The sequence below is a fragment of the Molothrus ater genome, chromosome 22, assembly GCF_012460135.2.
Source record: "Molothrus ater isolate BHLD 08-10-18 breed brown headed cowbird chromosome 22, BPBGC_Mater_1.1, whole genome shotgun sequence".
Classification (NCBI taxonomy): Eukaryota; Metazoa; Chordata; class Aves; order Passeriformes; family Icteridae; genus Molothrus; species Molothrus ater.
This window is the reverse complement of record NC_050499.2, coordinates 7,435,029-7,454,959: the sequence shown is the minus strand read 5'-3', so window position 1 is coordinate 7,454,959 and position 19,931 is coordinate 7,435,029. Positions and strand designations below refer to the sequence as shown.

The following is a 19,931-nucleotide window of genomic DNA, read 5'->3' as shown; positions in this document are numbered from 1 at the left end:
GACAGGAGGAGCAGGGACGGCCTCAGGCTGGGCCAGGGCAGCTCAGGATGAACATCAGCAGGAATTTCCCCATGGAAAGGGGGCTCAGGCCTTGGCAGGGGCGGCCCTGGGAGGTTTGGAGTTCCCATCCCTGGGGGTGCCCAAGGAAGGGCTGGAGGTGGCACTCAGTGCCCTGGGCTGGGGACAAGGTGGGGATGGCACTCAGTGCTCTGGGCTGGGGACAAGGTGGGGATGGGGCACAGCTGGGACTCCATGGTCCTGGGGGTCTTTTCCAACCTCAGTGACTCTGGGATTCTGTGAAATATTGAGTGCTCAGCTTCAGGAAGCTGATTTAACCTTAAGTGAATCCTTCCCCCCTTAAGCATTTTTAACCATTTGAGACACCTGCAACAGCTGAAACCCCAAAGACAATGGTGATGCTATAGGAAAAAAAAAAGCATTAGGGCTGGATAAAGGTTCCTGAGCAGCAAGCCTTGCAGAGCTGTCCACGAGAGCCGTGCAGCTCTGCTGAGCACATACTGAACCAATTACACAGGAGCCTCCCAAGACCCACACAACCTCGGGAGCTATCACATTATAGATCCTTATGTAAGGCACAGTGACGTAAATCCAGGCTCCCTTGACACACGGAGGGTGCGAGATGAGCGAGCCTGCAGGAATTTCAGATCATATTTCCCATCTCCCCTATTCATTCATTTGTATCATTTGCCATGACCTTGCTCTCCAGGGACATATATCACCAGAAGGAGATAAATGAGATTTCTATTAATTTGAATGATAGCAGCAAGAAACTGAAGGCGCTGTCTCACCAGGCTGATTAGTATTTTTTCTCTCTTTAGATGCAGATGAAAACAAAGCTTATTTACCAGCTGCAGGACTGGCCACACTAACTGATGGCTGCTCTCGGTGCCAGCAACCAGATCAGCTTATTTCAGCTCAATCCCAGCAGCAGGATGCAGGAAGATGTCAGCCACCAGGAGAGAGGAGATCCTGCATGCCCAAGGATTGCTTTTTACTCTGTTCAGAGCGTGCAAGGGGAATGCTCAGGCCAGTTCTGCTCTCCACAGCCTGCAGGGAACATGCAGAGTCCTGCTCCTGCTCCAGCCCTGCTGGGTGAGGGCTGCTGCTCCCCAATCCACAGCAGGTACTGTCACTTTTCCAGGAAAATCCCCCTCAACAAGGCAGCTGCCCTGGGTGCCTGCCCCGTGCAGTTACAGGTGTGCTAAGCTGGGGGAGTGAGGACAGGCAAGAGCTGAGTGGAGCCAGCACAGCCAGAGGTTTGTGTGGTGCAGGAGAACTTTTGTCTCTGCAGCAACGAGCTCTGTCGTGTTAGCCTGGCTTTCTATGATTCAGGTACAAAATGAAAATGAGTTTCTATTCTAGCACATACCAAAAATTCCATAAATGCAACAGCTGCCTCAGGAAAAACAAGAATTTTTCCCTGGTTGCAGAATGGGGTAGAGTGTCAGACAATAAACGTGATATCTGAGATAACTATAATGATCCAGGGCCAATATGTGCACCTTGTAAAGAGCCCACAAGGCTGCTGGGGAGCCAGTCACTGCCATCAGACAGGCTCCACAAAAACTTATTTCCTACAAGCCACAGCTTCTGCGCCTCACATTCCTCTGCTCATTCCCAGACACAACCAGCAGGCTCCGAGGTCAGGCTGTGAGAGCTGCTATAAAGTCATCAGCTGCACCCTCAGATCACACAGCCCTGTATCCCAGGGAGCTGCAAAAGCCAGGGCCATCATTCCAGCAGGATTAACAACTTGGAGATGCTTAAAATTACAAAAAACATTCACATGAAGAGGAGGAAAGTGTTTAAATAATAGTTTCACACCCTAACACAGGTGAACACAGCTGCAGGGCCAGCTCATGGCGTGGTGTAGCCAGAGTTCAATGGCCACAGAGGGGGCCAGAGCCAGGGGACATCAAGGTACTGAACGTCACCAGAAGAGCAGGACACGAGGTCACTGCACACATAACACCCAATGGTCCACAGCTCCCCATGGGCACAGAGCATTCCAGCACTGCCCAGCTGAAATCATTCCCAGCTTTCTGCCCAGGAACAAACTCATCCAGGACTGCAGCTCAGCAGCACGCAGATAAACACCCCTGGAAACCAGCCTGGGAGCAGGAGCAGGGCTCCAGTAGGAGCAGGACATGAGCAGGACGGGCAAGCAGCTCTGAGATAAGGCGTACACCGAGGGCAGTTTCACAACAACCGAGGAACAAATCAGCCCCACATCGGCAAGTCTTGAGGAACAGCCTGGAATTATCTCCCTGCAAACCTGGGATCCACTCATCTCCACATGGTACCACAGGCACCCAGGCTGTGATTCTGGCAGCCGTGAGCTGAGCTGTGCTGCTCACACAGAACACGCCTCGTTTCTGGGCAGCAGCTTTGCAGCCTGCAACTCTCCAAGGAGCAGCTGTCGAGGGATGGAAGCAGGAACCACTGCAGGGATGGCACTCCATCACCAACGGGCACAGGCAGCTACAGAGCCCCAGGCACAGCCCTCAGCTCAGTGCCAAACCAGTCTGAAAGCCCAAAGAGAGCTGCAGAACAGCTGTCAAAGCAGAATAAGCAGCAGCACAGCACCTGAGCAGGTGAGGATCAATCTGCTCCCACCCCAGCCTGTGCTCTGCTGTCCTTCCCCCTCGTGTTCACCAGCCCTGCTCTCCAAGGGGAAGCTGGCCAGCAGAGGGTAAACAGCTCTGCTCAGGTCCCTCTGGGGAAAAAGGAAGAAAAAAGCTTTCCAACGTCACTGAAATGGAATGTGAGGGAACCAAGTGCACTTGTAGGGGGAGAGAAAGGAGAGCCTCACACTCCAGCCCGTGTGTACACAGCGCTGGGCTGGGGAAGGCACACATGGAGCATCCAACAGTGCATCTGCTAAAGATCCCTTCAGCTCTGAGGGTCTGAGGAGATATTTTGGTTCACAGAAAAGTTATGTTAATCCAATGAATCATCTGATAGGAATGTACAGTCATCCAATGCAATGGAAAATGTAGAGGTTCGAGTGTTCGATGTACGCACCCAGAATAAAAGGTTAGGGTAACACTTCTTCCAGAGGCATTACTCATCCCTGCCTCGGCTGCACATCCCTGCAGAGGTGTGCAGGAAGGAGGATGAGCAGCAGCAGTAACTTATCAGCTGCAGTACAAAACCACAAGGTAAGAGCCATAAAAAGCAGAAAGCAAGACCTAAACCACCCCTAAAGTATGGATTCTTTGTGCAGCAGGGCCACCTCCTCACCACTGCAGCTCTGAGTGGGTGACATGAGCCCCACTGCACTCTCATGGTATCCCAAGACACTCATGGAATGGTGGGACTCATCCTTCCACAAGCATTGTGAGAAATTCCCTGTCTCAAAGAGCTGACAGGGTTTGCTGAAGCACTGTAGCCATTTACCTAAGGAGAAAGAAGAGAAGAATGCAAGTCTTGGTTGACACCAGCAGGAATTCTGCATTACACACAGGCTTTCCTGGGCTCCTGAAGCTGCACTCCAAAAGAGCATCCAGTCACAGATCACAGTTCCTGCAGTGGCTGCTTAAGGACATTCATTTACAGAGATGAAGCACCCCAGCAATTCTAAATACAGCCCATTCTTCCCTAGGTGGGGGTTTATTTCCAAGGCCATGACATGCTATGACGCAGGAGGTAACAGCACAGAGGCAGATGACTCCCTCACACTGACAGGCAGTGGATTCACCCCGACAGGAGGTAAGCTGGAATCTCTCCATGCCACACACCCTCCTCAAACCCCTCCTCAAGTGCACTCGGCTCTGCTGAGAAGTAACGCAAGGAAAGGAGCATATGGATAGATCCAAAGCTCTTCTGAATCACTGCTGCCTGCCAGCAGACATATTGCTGTCATTAGCCTCTAGCTCCGTTGCAAGATTTGTTTCTGAAAAGTCTTTGAGCCAACAGATTATATAAAGCTCAGACCCTTCCTCTTGCACACGAGCTGATAGTCTCCTCACTATGGAGGGGTGAGGAAAACACTCATCCCTGCACACACAAGGGTGATGCAGCTAATCAAAACAACTTCCCCAGCCAACAGGCAGCGTGCTGCAGCCAGAGCTGAGCTGCCAGATAATGCCCACTGACAGGAGCATGGAATAGAGCCCCACAATGGTTTGGGTCGGAAAGGACCTTAAATACCAACCAGTTCCACCCCCTGCCATGGCCAGGGGCACCTTCCACTATCCCAGGTTGCTCCAAGACCTGTTCAACCTGGCCTTGGACACTTCCAGGGATGGGGCAGCCACAGCTGCTCTGGGCACCCTGTGCAGGACCTCACCACCCTTCCAGATCCTGCAAGGTGCTGGCAGGTCTCCACACCACCTTCTCTCCTCCAGGCTGAGCAGCCCCAGCTCTCAGCTGGCCCCGTAGGGGAGGTCCTCTTATCAACTTCATGCCCCCCTCAGGATCTGCTCCAACAGTTCCATGTCCTGCTTGTGCTGGAGATCCCAGAGCTGTGTGCAGGACTCCAGGTGGGTCTGTCAAGAGCAGAGGGGCAGAATTCCCTCCCCAGTCCTGCTGCCCACACTCCCTTGGATGTGTCCCAGGGCACCCTTGGCTTTCTGGGCTGCGAGCGCTCACTGCCAGCTCACGGTGAATTCTATCACTCATATTGATCCTGTACAGAAAATCTGCAGAGATCAGAGTTTATTTACCCCAAACCCCGGGGCAGGGAATGGTGTGACCCTCTCCTGGCACCAGGGTCACACCATTCCCTGCCCCAGCCCCTTCCCAGCTGTGCTGCCTGACCTGGCAGCCCCACAGAACCGGCTCATTAACTCACAAGCACTTGGAAATAACTGCAGGTTACTGCCCAGGGTTCTCTGTATCTTTTATCTAAGCAAAATGCTACAGGACCAGGCTTGTTTGGTGCAACGCCCTTGTAGCTTCTACTCCCGGTAGCAAGTGAGCAGTTAGCTCTGTGCACCTCACCTGGCTGCCTTTTGCCATCTTTTATGAACCAAGGCCTGAAAAAAATACAAAATATATTCTGTCTTCTGAGCTGTGAAGCAAAGAGAGCCTTTTGGTTTCTTTATTAATACATAGCAGGACTGCCCCCCACCAGGTTGTGATAAACTCCTTGTGGTTTAAGCTTTACTGGAAACCAGGCTTCCTACCTTGTTAGTTTTCCATATTACTCTCTCTCATTAAGCAATTTAGATACTCGAGTAGTAAATCAGAAGTGAAAGGAAGGCTCTTAATCGGCCAGATCTAAACAACACTGGTTTTCGTCACCTCGTAATTCCAGATAACCACCATCTTCTGGTCCAAGCTGTCTCACACACTGCATTATCTTTACACCTTCAGGTGTCTGAAGGAGGTCAAACAAACACACTTTAGTTTCCTTGTAGAAGGCTGGTAGTACTCCTGTGGCTGCTTAATACTTGCAGTGGGATGAGGTCTATTATTTCTCTAAGTTCTGGTAACTCAGCTGTAAATAACCACGGTCCCTGTCCTAAAAACAGTCTAAAAGAGACAAGGTGAGTGCAGAAGCCCCAGTGGTGGTAAGGCACAGCCAGTCAGCCCAGCAGAGCTGCCAGTTACTCCTCAGTAACTCACTGCTGCTCGAGATGTGCCTCATCCAGCAATTCTCAACACAAAATACATAAACAGTCCCTGGAGCACAGATGGAAGCTGATCCCTATCCCCTCCCAGGGGAGTTCCCTCATCACTAGGCTACAAAATCATGTTCTCTCTTGCTTTCAGCCCTTTGATGATACAAATCTTACGTTCCTTCCTACACAGTGCCCCGGTTTCAACATGAGAGGCAGAGCCTCTCCTCCCTCCTCAGCCGGTAGCTTGAGGATTTGGGCACTCTCAGAACTGGAGTCAGGGACGCCCCAAGGCTCGAGGAGATGCCTCACCTGGTATCACACTAAGTGCCCTTTCCCAGCTCCCTTTCACTCACCCACAGGGTACAGAGCTCATCTGCCACTGAGGACGTGGCTGCAGGAGACCATGGAAGCACTGACCTTCCCTGCCCATGGATTTGCTCTTTCCATGACAGCAGGATGCTGAAGGAAAAGGCCAAGTTCTTGAAGAGTAGAAGTCATTCAGGTTTTCTCCTCACAGCAAATGGCAGCTGTACAACAGCATTTTGCCACAGGTTTTTTTTCAGGACTCTCACCCTGACTGCTCACGACTCTCCTGTACAGCTGGTACTCACACAGCACCTCCTGCAGCTGCCTGGCCAGGCCCCAGGCTGTGCTGAAGGGAGCAGGTGAGCTGAAGCCTCTCCTCATCCTCTCTTGCCTGGCTGCACGGCTCAGTCCAGTGTCCCGTGAATGAGGACAGGGAACCCCCACTCCAGGTATGAGTGAAGTGCAGGCAGTTCATGTGCTTCAGGTCACAGAAGCAGCGGATCTTGTAGCTTGAATTATACTTTTAAAAATCCAACGGAAATCCAAGCTCTATCACAGCCTTGCACTGCAGCTTCCCAGAGTCCTCCAGCCGTTTGTTCTCTCCAGGGAAGACAGATAGGTTGCCAACCAAGACTGCACTGTGGGATTAGCCAATGTTTATGAAGTGCTTTAAAGATTAGAAGTGTCACCTATGTGCTAAATATTTCTCTGGCACTATCAGCTCGAACAGCACCCGAGTATCTTGTATCTCCTCCTGCTGATCTTGAGCTGGTTGCCGAAGGCGTCACTCAACCTGACTCCCAACCATGGCGCTTGGCACTAATTCCAGGGGCGGTTTGAGACATATCACAGGAGAGGGCAGAATCAAGGAACCACTTAAACCCCAACTTCTGAACACGACTAGCAGAGTAATGACAGTAACATCACCAGGAGAGGCTTAGGGATTTGTGTTTTTACAACATTCTCATCCGTGTGTGTGAGACGGAACAGCCTGGCGTGAAGCCCAGCCATGCGGAGAGAGGAGCTCGCCCCGCTCACCCAGATGGAACTGGCTGGGCAATGGCATCAAAAGGTACTTTGTACACACCAGCTTGATAGCAGCCCAATGGATCCCAGCTCCTGCACTTCCCTCCAAGCTTTTGGCAATGCTCCTGCAGTGCTTGGAGTAAAAAACTGAGCAGTGAGTCCGAGCACACGGGACAGCAGCACAGCACTGCTCAGGCCCTCTGTCCTGAACACACACAGACCAAACTGCAGGGATACACCTATTTTCCTGCCATTTTTTCTCTTGTTCCCATTTCTCTTCCAGCTGGAACACAGACAGAGCCTGTGTCAAGACCTTTCTACTGATATCACACATAGCCAAGGTGTAAGGCTCAGCTGGACATCTGTGTTTCCCATTGACACACCTTTTGTTACCCAGATCCCATCCATCCTCTGAGGACTGACACTGCATATAGATCTAAAAGCATCCAAAATACAGAGTACAGTCCCTCCCCTCAGCCTGTGGGCCTTCACCAACAGCAGCAGAATCCAACAACTATTATCAAGCAGTCGAAAAATGAAACATTCAATTCCAAGAGTTTACTCTGCACTGGAGAGAGAGAAAAACAAAGCTGGAAATCCCTCACTTTATAAACAACAGCTCCTCTGAAAGCACTGTCAATAGGAAGTTGTTGCTCTAAACTGTGTACACATTTGGCTCACAATTTGCCAACAATGAGGAAAATGAACTCCATGGAAGGATTCCCACACTGGGAGCCCAGTGCTGTCACTCCAAATGGATGCTACCAGGGCCAGAGCAGCAGGACCGTGCCAGCAGGAGCTGATCTGCACCTTTGTGTAGGGCACAACTCTCTTGCTGGCCTTTGGGAGGGCATTTGGGGGAGGAATCCCCCCAAAGATGACAAGGTAGGAGCACGGCAGGAGGCAGAGCACAGCTGACGTGACAGTGCTTTTCTCACACAGCTTTAATGGTTTCTGTGTGACAGAAGGAGCAGAGCCCAGCCAGGAGCCTGCTGAGCGAGGTGCCCTGCTCGGGACAACCCCAGCCAGGTGTACTGCACATGGGCTGGGCTGTGCAGGTCCCCGTGGCTGACAGCTGCCTCCAACTCGAGGTGACTCACTCAAGTCACACATCATAAACACTTCTTACTCCAGCCCTGAATTTGGAGCACAGAGAACTCAAACAAAGCTCCTGTGACACATGCCATTCCTGCAGAGCTGCTCGCAGCCTCTCCTGAAACCAAAGGATCAAAGCAAACAGAGGACTGGAATTGCTGTTCAAGATCTTCAGACACATTTAAGATAAGAAAAAAACAGCTAGCAAAACCCAAAAAGCTATCTTAATCACCATTTTAATTGGGAGTTGATACTCCTATTCTAACAAAACCACTGGAGCACGGAATCCCAACACTCAGATGCAGGGCTGAGGTTTCCAGCAGCGAGGGGCAGGAGGCACCATGGCAGAATGTGCAGAGCAGCCTTTGTTCTGGGACCTGGTGAGGAAAACATCTGCCAGGCCCAGAGCACCGCTCCCTCCAGGGCGATAGGATCTGACCTCGGAGCACAGGAAGGCAGCTTTGTTCCAGGCAGCAGGGAGGGAAGGCGGTGCTAGCACACCGACACCGACACTGCGCGAGGGCTGGCACCTGGAGACCTGCAGGTGGTAAAACAAGAAGCCTCTGCTGCTCACCTCAGACGGAGCAGCCTCTGCAGAGCTGCTCTTGTTTGGACAAGCACGTTTGCTCTGGTGTCTATTTGAATGATGACTCACTCCAACAAGCCAGGGCACCCTACCACACACAGCCCCGAAGTGCTGACTTAGGGCTTGGGATGCAAATCCGGCAGGAAGCGGCGCTTCCCGACCAGGGCCACCCAGGCCTGGTCACTGCTGCCATTACCCTCCTCCAGTTGCACTCCCAGCCTGGATGACGAATCCAAAGAGAAGATGACAAGAACAAGAAAATTGTATAAAATTTGCTCTTAGAGCGCTTCTAAAGTTACTTTTTTCCTCTTTGAATATTCGTGCTCTGCAAAACTGACAGCCCAGTTGCAAGTTCCTCGTGTGCCACCCCGTCCCCGTCTCAGGAATGCTGCCCAGCACCCATCCCTGGCTTGGAGGCGAGCCCGTGGCCACCCCGCTGGTGGCACTCCTCCAGCCACTTCCACTTTTGTCTCCCCAAGCATGTGAGAGTCACAACCCGTGACGAGCCAGGCAGTAATTGCCGTATCGATTTCGACGTTCCTCCGGCCGGAGCAACGCCTGTAACTGTAAACCATAAACCTTTTAATATCCCGCTCAATTATGAGGAAAACAACTCCTGAGCAGCAGCAGCATGGCAGGAGCATCGCTGAGGGCCCGCTGCTGAGCCTGGCTGGGGATGGCCAAACCACGCTGAGACACTGTCAGGGGGACAGAGCACAGACAGCCCTTCCACGTGTCACTGGCACTGCCACTGCCCTCAACCCTTTTTGTGCTGACCTCACCAAAGAGCTGAAAATGCTGGAACACAAGGAATGAGAAGACAGATAAGCAAACGGATGGTGTGCCACCAGAACGTGACTTAGTGCTCGTGCAACCTCTGGGCTGCTCACAAATCCGAGAGAAAGAGCCCAGGAATTAAGCAACTGTGTCTGGGCACTGTCACACAAGGCAGACTAACAACCTCTCCATTATTTACAAACAGTTTCAGGGAAAGGGAAACAATCAGAGTGACTGCGTGGCCTCTAGAAAACATTCCCATGCACTGCAAAAAGCACAGAATCATACAGTATCCTGAGTCAGAGGGACCCATGAAATCCAAGTCCTGGCCCTGCACGGGACAGCCCCAAGGATCCCCCTATATACCTGAGAGCATTGTCCAAACACTCCTTGAGCTCCTGCAGCCTTGGGGCTGTGGGCACTTCCCAAGGCAGGTGCCTTGATGACATAAGAATGAGATCAGTGGAGCACACCTTTAATCCCCAGCTCCTAATCCTGATGTTGGTCACCTCACCAGCCCTTTCCCCAGGAGAAGGGGCAGGTTTGGAGACACTCAGCCTGGAGAAGGCTCCCACCTTGCTCTGTGCAGACCTGACCCGCTTTTGTCTCGCTGTGCTGTGAGCCAGCCGGGCTTTGTTGCCATGGTGAAAGCTCTGACACGTTTAGTTTTCCCACTAATTTCCTGCTGTACTAAAGCAACTGCTGCTCTGCACCTCACTGGCATGGCACAGCAACAAGGAACCCCAAGAGCCCCAGAAACAGGGAGCAGGTCCAGCCACGTGCTGGTCACTGCCAACTGCTCCAGGCAACTTCAGTTACACCTCCTCAATATCCTAAACCCATCTGCCTTTAAGCCCTACAAAAGTTCTAGAGATTTGACCATCACTCAAAAAGGAACTAGACAATTCAGTGATCTCATAATCAGGGGCTGTATCCCACCTTACCTTAAAAGAAGGTGGTGCATCTCAAATCCCAGACGCCAGTCACCAAACCACCCCATTTTCCTTTGGGCTCACATGAAGGGACTGAGTTCATTCCCGACTGTGTCAATGGTAAGTGAAAACAAGGATCCAGTTGTGTCTGTGGAACCAAACTGGGACCAGCAGCACACACACACACGAGGAAAAGCAGAGACTAAGGCCCACACTGTCAGCTGATGACTCAGAAACTGCACAAGCGCCCACTGAGTGGGAAAATACCTATAGTCAGCCTTCACTTGTCATTTTACTGTGTAATGGGAGTCTCAGCTTGGATGAAAAACACATGAATATTTTGTTCTGACTAAGCACAGGTTTCCCCATGTACCTCAGCTCTGCCAGGGCAGTGGGCACACGACACCCACGCTGCAGCAAGGGGGAGGGAGCGACCGTGATTTCCCTCTCCACCAGCTCTGCACTTTGTTTCTAACATAAACCAGCTGAATTAACCAGCAGAAAGGAAAAGTCTTTGGATTTTTTTAAATCTTACACTTCCCAGAGCCGCTCAGGGGAAAAACAGCCTCTGTGGAAGCCAAGTATTAAAATCCTCGTACAGAGAATGAATCAGAATGATTTTTATTGGTTTCCAATGAGATTGTGCTGGAAAACAAACAGTTGCTGTACGACTGACAACCCCCTCACTGTGTCAGAGAGATGGGAGAACATAGATGGGCTTTGTAGAGCTGAGAACATGCTCCTCCATGGCTGCTGGGGAGCAGTTCGATTTCATTAATGGTACATGTGCAAAGAAATAGAGCACGAGCTAAGCTGTATCATAATCAGTTTGCTGGGGGGGTCCTCCGACCTCCAAAACTGCTGAAAGCAGCCACAGCTGCTCCAGCCTCGGGCTGCAGAGGACACCGGCTACAACAAAAGAGCACCATTGTCTGCCGGCCACCTGGGAACGAGCAAACCTGCCATAAATCAGCCAGCACATGATGCTTTCTCTGTCCAAGGCAGGGGAGAGGCCGGGACAATTCCCGGCAGCGGCGCTGGCTCGGTGGGAGCCGGGAAGAGCCGCGCAGGCTGCCCGGAGCCCGTCCGTCAGCGGCACTCCAGCCAGGCTGATAACCTTGACAGAGCCACTTGCCAGATTACAGCCCAAGGATTTCCTACAAGCACATCCAGAGAGGAAGGACTAAGTACCAAGACTAATACTTTTCATCTTTGGTTGCTGCCAGTGCTGTGAGCTTAAACGAAAATTTGGGGCGCACAGAGACATGATCACACTGTCACAGTGACTGACAAAAGCAAACCCATTCCTGTAGCACTACTTATTTCAGCTGAAAGGGGCACAGACAAACATCTTTAAGAATTTAGATATACACGTGATGACAAGAGGCATTTTTCCCTAGTTTATTCACTGTCACTGTCTGAAGACTGTATCTACCTGGCAAGGGTACCCACCCTGAGCATCAGCACCGCTCCAGACTCCTGTGAGCCTGCAGGAGCAGCACGACACCTGAACAGACTGTATCACTGTATCCTTCCATTCCACAGACAGGAACCAGCTCCAATTAGGCTCAGTGCTGCAATTCAGCGTGTTATCTGATCACACTTCACACACACAATGACACACAGCTCATAAACGTACTCCTTCCATTAGGAGCACTTCATGTTGCGAAATGCCACAATTAGTTTTCAGGCATCAGCTTCAGTGCAGCTGCCTTCGCCCAACAGCAAGAAGCCTCAGGGCTCTAAAGATACTGTCCCTGAGAGGGGCCAGAAACACACCTGGAAGTACCTGATGAGCCTGAACACAGGTAAAAAATTCAGAAACGCTTCAGGTTACATGACAGCAGATCCCAGAGCCTTAAAAAAACCCTTGTGCCCACAGTGTGATGGCCACGGGCCTGTCACACACCCATCCCTGCTATCCTCCATACACATTCCAAAGGTATTCCTGCAATTAAACTCTCTGCACAGACAGAGGTTATGCAGGAAAAGGCACAGCTGAAGGCCAAGACAGCCAAAGAGCCAGGACAAGCTGAGACTGACTTGTGTAGGTAAGAAAAGCCTGGAAAAAATGTGTCTTCCCTTCTGCTGCAGAAATCCACGCACACTTCCCCAGCCTTGAAAACACCTCGCTGCATCCCTCTCATTCAGAACTCCTTCCAACAGGACCAACCACATTTTAAAAGTTATTGGAAGGAGACAAGAAACATCCATCTGCTTGCTGAAAGGCAGCAGACGCACACAGCCTCCAAATGCAGACTTTAATTGAAACACTTTAATGCGCTGCCGCGGCCCCGCGTTCTCTGTATTCCCAGCGGTGCCGAGGCGTGTGCTCAGCTAATGGAGCTCTGACAGTCGTCCTGGGCCTGGCTCCCTGTCAAACCACGCTGGCCTCCAGCTCCGGGCCCGCAGTCGCACGCTGATACCCCACAGACTCCTTTTCTTCTAAACCATCTTCCAAATGTACTGTAATTAATGCTCTATAACTGCAGCCGACGCTTTAAGGAGCTGGAGGCAGAGCCAAACCATACAGGAGAGTGGCGAACGTCGAGGAGATCCCAAACTCCAATAGCAACACCCCAGCGGGCCCTGGGGAACAGGCACCCCTGCATTGCACAACACTGGCTCAGGCCAGTCCCTTCGTCCCTCTGCAAATCGAGGCGGTAACTCAACACACAGATCACTGCTGTCAGCAGGCCCTAGTTAGGCAGCCAGGGCAGGATTTGGGAGGCGGGTTGGACTCCCACTGCAGGCCTGGGAGGACATGGCCAGTTTCTGTCCGTGGCTCAGCTGACCTGCTGCAGGCTGTGCTGAATCACCCTGTGCACAAGCTGACCCCAGCACTGCCATCCAGGCCAGGTGAACCACAGCCTGCTGCTGCACCTTGCACTGTGCCAGAGCTCGTCTGGTGTGTGTGTCTGCATCCCCACCTTCCTTCAGACAGCTTCTCAGGAACTGCAGCTCCCAAATCCCACGGGGAGGTTTCCCAGTGCTGCTTGCCTCTGACAGCCGTCACAAACCCTGCACAGGCGGCCACTCCTGCACCCACTGCAGCTGAGGGCACGAGCCAATACTCATACTGATACCTTCATTTCAAACCTTCCATGGCCAAAGCAGCTCCAAGGAGAGCCTCTGCACTCTTGCTATGGAGTTACAGCCACAAAGTGCAGGCCCGAGCCCACCTCCCAGGATAAAGTTCCGTATCTTGCACAGAGGGATGCTGGAGTCACTCCCAGCACACCTGCACTGCACAAGGACCAGCTCCTTCCTGCAGCTCTTCCAAGCTGCAGCTGCCCTAGCTGGAAATTGTCCCCTACACTGGATGCAGAGAAGAAACCAGAAGCATCAGCAACATTTCTCTGGGATCAGACCACGCACTCTGAAAGCACCCAAAGCTTCAAGATAACAGCCAGCCAGGTCTGACAGCTCCAGGGAGATCCAGCTCTGCTGCTGCTGTGCTGCCCCAGGATCTCCTGCCCATCTCTGATGTGCAGAGCTCAGCTCAGCTCGGCTCCCCCCACACACACTGGGCTATTTTTGAGCTCAGCGTGTCAGTTCCACTGGCTGTGGGAGTTTGTTTGTGTGGGATAGCATGATTCGACTACTTTGAAAGTTGGCTGAAGCCACATAATTCCCTTTTCATGGAACCCTTTTGATGGCCATTTAGCAGAGAGGGCGAGGTTTAGCCTCAACTATAGAGACTTGGGGTCAGAATTACTAGAAAAAGACACATAATGACTAATAATGAATCAGCCTTCGGTGGTTTCTTCATTTAAGTGTTAACACAGCATATTAAACCCCTGGCCTGGGATCAGCAGAAAGGCCCTGAATGCATCAAATGAGTACAATGGCTTAACTAGAGAATCTCCAAATTGCTCTGTTTAAACCTGTGCAAGCTCCAAGCCAGTCCAACCTTTGCTGGTGCAGGTTCAGCTAAATGCAGCATCTTGCTGGGGGTGTGCAGAGCACGAGACCCGCCGTGGTCACACAGGGAACTCACAACTCTCATGAGAATCTTTTCAGCCAGAAAGGAAGGGAGAACTTCCACCACAAACTGTGAATTCTACTCTGCTGGCAACGCTGGAGCAACTTCCCAAAGCTTTACTTTCAAGGGGATAAACACAGAGCTGTTATGCAATCGTCTTGGTGAGAGCAAGAAGGGGCAGCACCCTGTACAGCCACTGCACAGGGCTGATACAGGACCCAGGGAGAGGACAAGGGAAAAAGGAGCTTAGAGCTGCTTCTCTGTGAAAATGTCTAATACCCAAGGAGCCCAGTCTCCCAGCAACACACTGCCATTTCCTGATTTCCCTCTCACGTAATTCCTCCTTCAAACACAAATGAGGAGACAGCTTCTAGAAACCCTCATTAGGCCTCTGCAGCATTCACCAAACCTCTGTGAGACCCTCCTGGAAAAGAGACACTGATCCCTGTCTGTCACAGCCCTTCCTCCTCCTGCTCCTGTCAGTGGCTTTCCCTCACAGGGCAGCCTCTGTACCTGCCCAAAGGTGCCCCCACCTCGTTCATCAGGTGTGGATTGCCTCCTGCTGCAGCAGCCCCAAAGCTCTGGGACAGCAAATATTCAGGAGGAAGGGACTCCAGAGAGGAGGTGGGAGGCAGCCAGGTTGAAGAGGTACAGAAGTTGTACCCACCTCACCCCCCAGATAAGCTAAGAGCCACACAGCTGAGAGGTAGGTATTAACTATCCTGGCTCTCTTAGAATATTCTCCCTGCCCCGAAAGGCTCAGGACACATGCCACAGGCCCCCCAGCTCAACCCTGCTCACGGTCAGCTGGCTCTCCTGTTTCCACCTGTTAGCATCTCAAGAAGGAGCCTGGTCTACAATTCAATCATGCTCTGGCATTAACATCTCGGAAATCAAATGTTATTTGCTATAGCAAGAAAAACATTGCAATGAAACATAAAATGTCAGTACTTCAGCCCACAGTTGATATAGGCAATGGCTCTCTCAGGTTTTAGGAAATATTCCCTCTTATCCTGACTGTGGCAACTCTGCTTAGCCAAAGTTCATTTCTAGCTTTTAGGCTTTTGCTAAGTCTCCCCACCAAATGAGAACTAAAATACAACTCTCCTGCAGCACACAAGCGAGGAGAACAAAGGCCCTGTGAGCAGCAGGATCATGCTGCCTGAGGAATTAGCCATCCGCAGCAGAGGCTTTCCTTATGGCCAGGAGAAATAAGAAGCAGGACAGGTGAAGCACCACCAAACACTGCAAAAGAAAATAACTGATGACAGGTGAGCAGGTGTGGGTCATTACAAAACGCGTGGCACCGGTATTGAACAATCCCATCTGACACGAGGCCGATGAGTCAGGGCACGCTGGCACGGGGCTTATCACACGGGCAAGCTGGCTGCAGGGAGCAGCCCTCAGTCAGCCCAGAGCCACGTGCTCGCTGCAGCACGGCCAGAGCAGGACAGAGAGCCACCAAGGCTCTCCCACCCTCTGGGCTGAGAGCGCTCTGCATCGGAGCAGAGAAACCCAGGCAAGGCCTGGAGCCCCCACGCACAGAGATCAGTGTGTGAAACCAAGCCTGAGCATTCCCAGTGTGCCAAACCAAGCCTGAGCATTCCCAGTGTGCCAAACCAAGCCTGAGCACTCCCAGTGTGCCAAACCAAACCAAGCCTGAGCACTCCCAGTGTGCCAAACCAAACCTGAGCATTCCCAGTGTGCCAAACCAAACCAAGCCTGAGCATTCCCAGTGTGCCAAACCAAACCAAGCCTGAGCACTCCCAGTGTGCCAAACCAAGCCTGAGCACTCCCAGTGTGCCAAACCAAACCAAGCCTGAGCACTCCCAGTGTGCCAAACCAAACCAAGCCTGAGCACTCCCAGTGTGCCAAACCAAACCAAACCTGAGCACTCCCAGTGTGCCAAACCAAACCAAACCTGAGCACTCCCAGTGTGCCAAACCAAACCAAGCCTGAGCCCTCCCAGTGTGCCAAACCAAACCAAGCCTGAGCATTCCCAGTGTGCCACACCAAACCAAGCCTGAGCATTCCCAGTGTGCCAAACCAAGCCTGAGCCCTCCCAGTGTGCCAAACCAAGCCTGAGCATTCCCAGTGTGCCAAACCAAACCAAGCCTGAGCACTCCCAGTGTGCCAAACCAAACCCAACCTGAGCACTCCCAGTGTGCCAAACCAAACCAAGCCTGAGCCCTCCCAGTGTGCCAAACCAAGCCTGAGCATTCCCAGTGTGCCAAACCAAACCTGAGCACTCCCAGTGTGCCAAACCAAGCCTGAGCACTCCCAGTGTGCCAAACCAAACCAAACCTGAGCACTCCCAGTGTGCCAAACCAAACCAAACCTGAGCACTCCCAGTGTGCCAAACCAAACCAAGCCTGAGCCCTCCCAGTGTGCCAAACCAAACCTGAGCACTCCCAGTGTGCCAAACCAAACCAAACCTGAGCACTCCCAGTGTGCCAAACCAAGCCTGAGCACTCCCAGTGTGCCAAACCAAACCAAGCCTGAGCATTCCCAGTGTGCCAAACCAAACCAAGCCTGAGCACTCCCAGAGCAAAGCCCAACTCCCCATGAAGTGCCAGCCTGCTCTTCATCCTGGGTTCCAGTGCCACGCTGCCCACCTCCAAGAACTCTGGTGAAAAATGTGTTCCACTGATGACTCCAACTCACACAAAGACAAACCACAGACATTAAGCCTGTTGTCTCATGGAAGGGAATGTCCTCTCCCAGTGAGGGCAGAGCTGCCTCCCATTCTCCAGAAAAGGCTTAGCTCCTTGAAAACCTCAATAAAAATCAGCTCAATTCCAGCCTTTCTCCAGTGCTTGTGCTGGTAGAAGGGCTGTGTTCTGCCAAGGATTAAAGCAACGTGGATTTGGGTGACTACCCACTAAAATAACTCCAGGTACCCCTTAAACAGGATCTCACGACAGCAAGTGAAACATGCTCTGAGCTTTGCCCATCCAGATATTACTGAAATTTAACTCAAACCTAAGTTGACAACCAGCCCTCAAGAAGAGAAGGCAGCACAGCAGGAAGATCACTGCACTTGGGCAGGAGCTGTGTTCTCCCAGGACTGTCAATCCCATTTCAAGAGGAAGATGGACACGAAAGTGACTCCTATCTCCCAGTGAAACTCAGTGAGAGCAGTGCAGCCACAGCAGGTATGTGCTGCTCCGTGCCCCAGCTGCATCTCCAGCCACATGGAGCTGATGGAAGGGATGGAACCAGGACAGCAGAGAGCTCTCACCAGTGCCCAGCGACCACAGCGTCCCTCTGTCCTCCTCAGCCCTAACAGCTCCTGAAGACTCAGACACAGCACCCAAAGGGCATGGGAACATAAGGTATGTGCTCCTTGGCACACTCACCAACATTCCCTGACCAGCCCTCGTGAAAAAATGTGGCATTAAAAACAACCCCACTGCCTGAACAGAGCTGGAATTCTAATGAAGTCACTTGGATGATTTATAAATGGAAATTCTGTGGAAAACAATTCATTCAGCAGGTCACTCTGAAGATTTTTAGCACAGAAACAAGGGTTTCTTGTAGAAGATGAGAAGAGACAAAGGAAGGGGGACAGAAGGAGGGATGCAGCAAGGTATCCCACAGGTGCCCAATTCATCCAGGTCAGAGCAGTGGCTCCAGCTCCTGCCCAGCCATCAGAGCAGCTCTGACAGAGCACAAGAGTCCAACTTTGCATGGGCAGGGACTGCATGCAAATTGCTGCCTTGGTTAATACGTAAATTGCAGACTGTTCCCTTCTATTCCATCGGCTCCAGCGGAGACAATTATGAATACAGGCCTCCTGCCCTTTGGGATGATTAACATTCCCCTTCCTCAGTGTCCCCAGCACTGCTGACCCACATTCAGCTCCTGAAATGCAGTTCTATGTAAACTGCAACGTTGGGTGTCAGCAGAACGTGCCAGCCCAGCAGGGCCAGGCGCTCTGCTCCTCTCTCTAAACAAATGCAGTGCTCAGCTTCCCAAGGGCCAGGAAAATCTCAGTCCATTAAGACCAGGACCCAACTACCCTCCGCTTCTCTTTTTAGGGAAAAGGGAACACAAGCCAGGAATGCTCCAGCTGTTTATCTCGAGCTGTCATGTCAAAGTCCACTTGACCTGGTAAATGTCCGTCAGAAAGGAAAACAGGATCCAACACCCATCCACAGACCACCTCTAACGCCAGGCTCAGCAATGGACACCAGCCCACACCATCACTAGTTCCACCTTCTGGAAAAGGCCCCAAATCACGGGGTACATCATTTCCAAGCTCACACAGACACTCAGAGCGGAATTCCGTCTGAGATGGTGCAGGAGCGCGGTTCCCGAGGAGGGGCCGTGACGAGCAAACCCGCTTTTCTCTAAGAGAACGTGACACGGGGTCAAGTTTGTGCAGGGATTTGGTGGCTATATTTGAGCTGCCCGGTTCTCTTACGCAGCTACTACTGGGAGAGCAGGATCACCTCAGGAAGGGGCTGCCAGCACAGGCAGCAACCGGGCTGCGCCTGCGTTTCGTGATCAAAGAATTCTTTCAGATGCCTAAATGGGACCATTTTGCCAAGGTTTCACTCGCTTCCAAGTTGTTTCCATTAAGTCAAAGTGTTAAAAGTGTAACTGTGATGAAGACAAGCTCGCAGTAGCATTATTTTGTATTTCTGCTGCCAGTCAAAAACGCTTCCCCATAAGGATTTGGCTTTTCCAATGCATTTACATCAACGCCTCCCCTCTAATCTCATGAGTCCCAGAGCCTGAACCAAGCAGCTCCTTTCTCCTTCCCCACTCCTCTCCCAGAGCCAACAGCAACAGCTCTGTCAGTGAAGGAAAAGTACTGAGGCCACAGTGCTCAGGGTCTGCAAGCAGAATCCAATCCGTTCACTCGCACTCCTCTCCAGAGGCTGGGATTTGAAAGGAAACCTGACCTCGGACTTAAGAAAGCTTCCAGGTCAAGTTTCAGCTCCAAGCTATCCCAGCTCAGCCGAACAGATGGCAGTTGTTCCAGCACAGGTATTTCCCCAGGCTCGGGGAGCCCCCAGAGTTCAGAGGGACAGGGACTGGGTCTCCTCCATGCAGGGAAGGTGCTGCAGGTCAAAGCCGCTGCTCCAGAGTCCCCAGCACCTCACCATCCCACCAGAAAGCTGCTTCCTGAACTCCACAGCCCACCCTCGGTCATTCCAGGGCAGTAGGAATGAGTGTACACTGCTGCAAAGCAAAGCTTTCCAAGCTTAGTGTCCCCTTCCATCACGAAAGGCCAACATGCAAAATCCAGCCTTGGCCCTGTAAACCCGTAACACAATTTCCAGACAAAATGTGTGTGCGTACTCTGCTGTTCTTTGGACAAAATCAACTATTCCTGCACAAAAGATGGTCTCTGGTTTGGTGTTTTGCAAACTTCAGCGTCAGCACCACTGAGAAGAAACCTTGACCCAAGGAGGCAGTCTGGAAACAGGAACAGGAAAGCAGCTTGGAGCTAGATCCCTCATTTTCCAGGAATGATCTCCACTCAGAGGGGTCAGTGCCCTGCACTCGGAGCACCTGAACCCATCACCCTGTTACTCTCAGCAAGGTTCAGGTTCATCACGGGGAGAACAACAGCACAGAGCACCTCAAGTGCAGGTTAAATTGTGGCATCGAGCACTTGCAGGCAC

General features: G+C 51.9%; 1 protein-coding gene across 4 annotated transcripts in view; it reads right to left on the bottom strand.

The window, feature by feature from the left end:
- SIK3 (SIK family kinase 3) overlaps positions 1–19,931 on the bottom strand; it is a 70,122-nt gene that overhangs the window by 48,878 nt on the left and 1,313 nt on the right. The gene's annotated exons all lie outside the window — the stretch shown is intronic.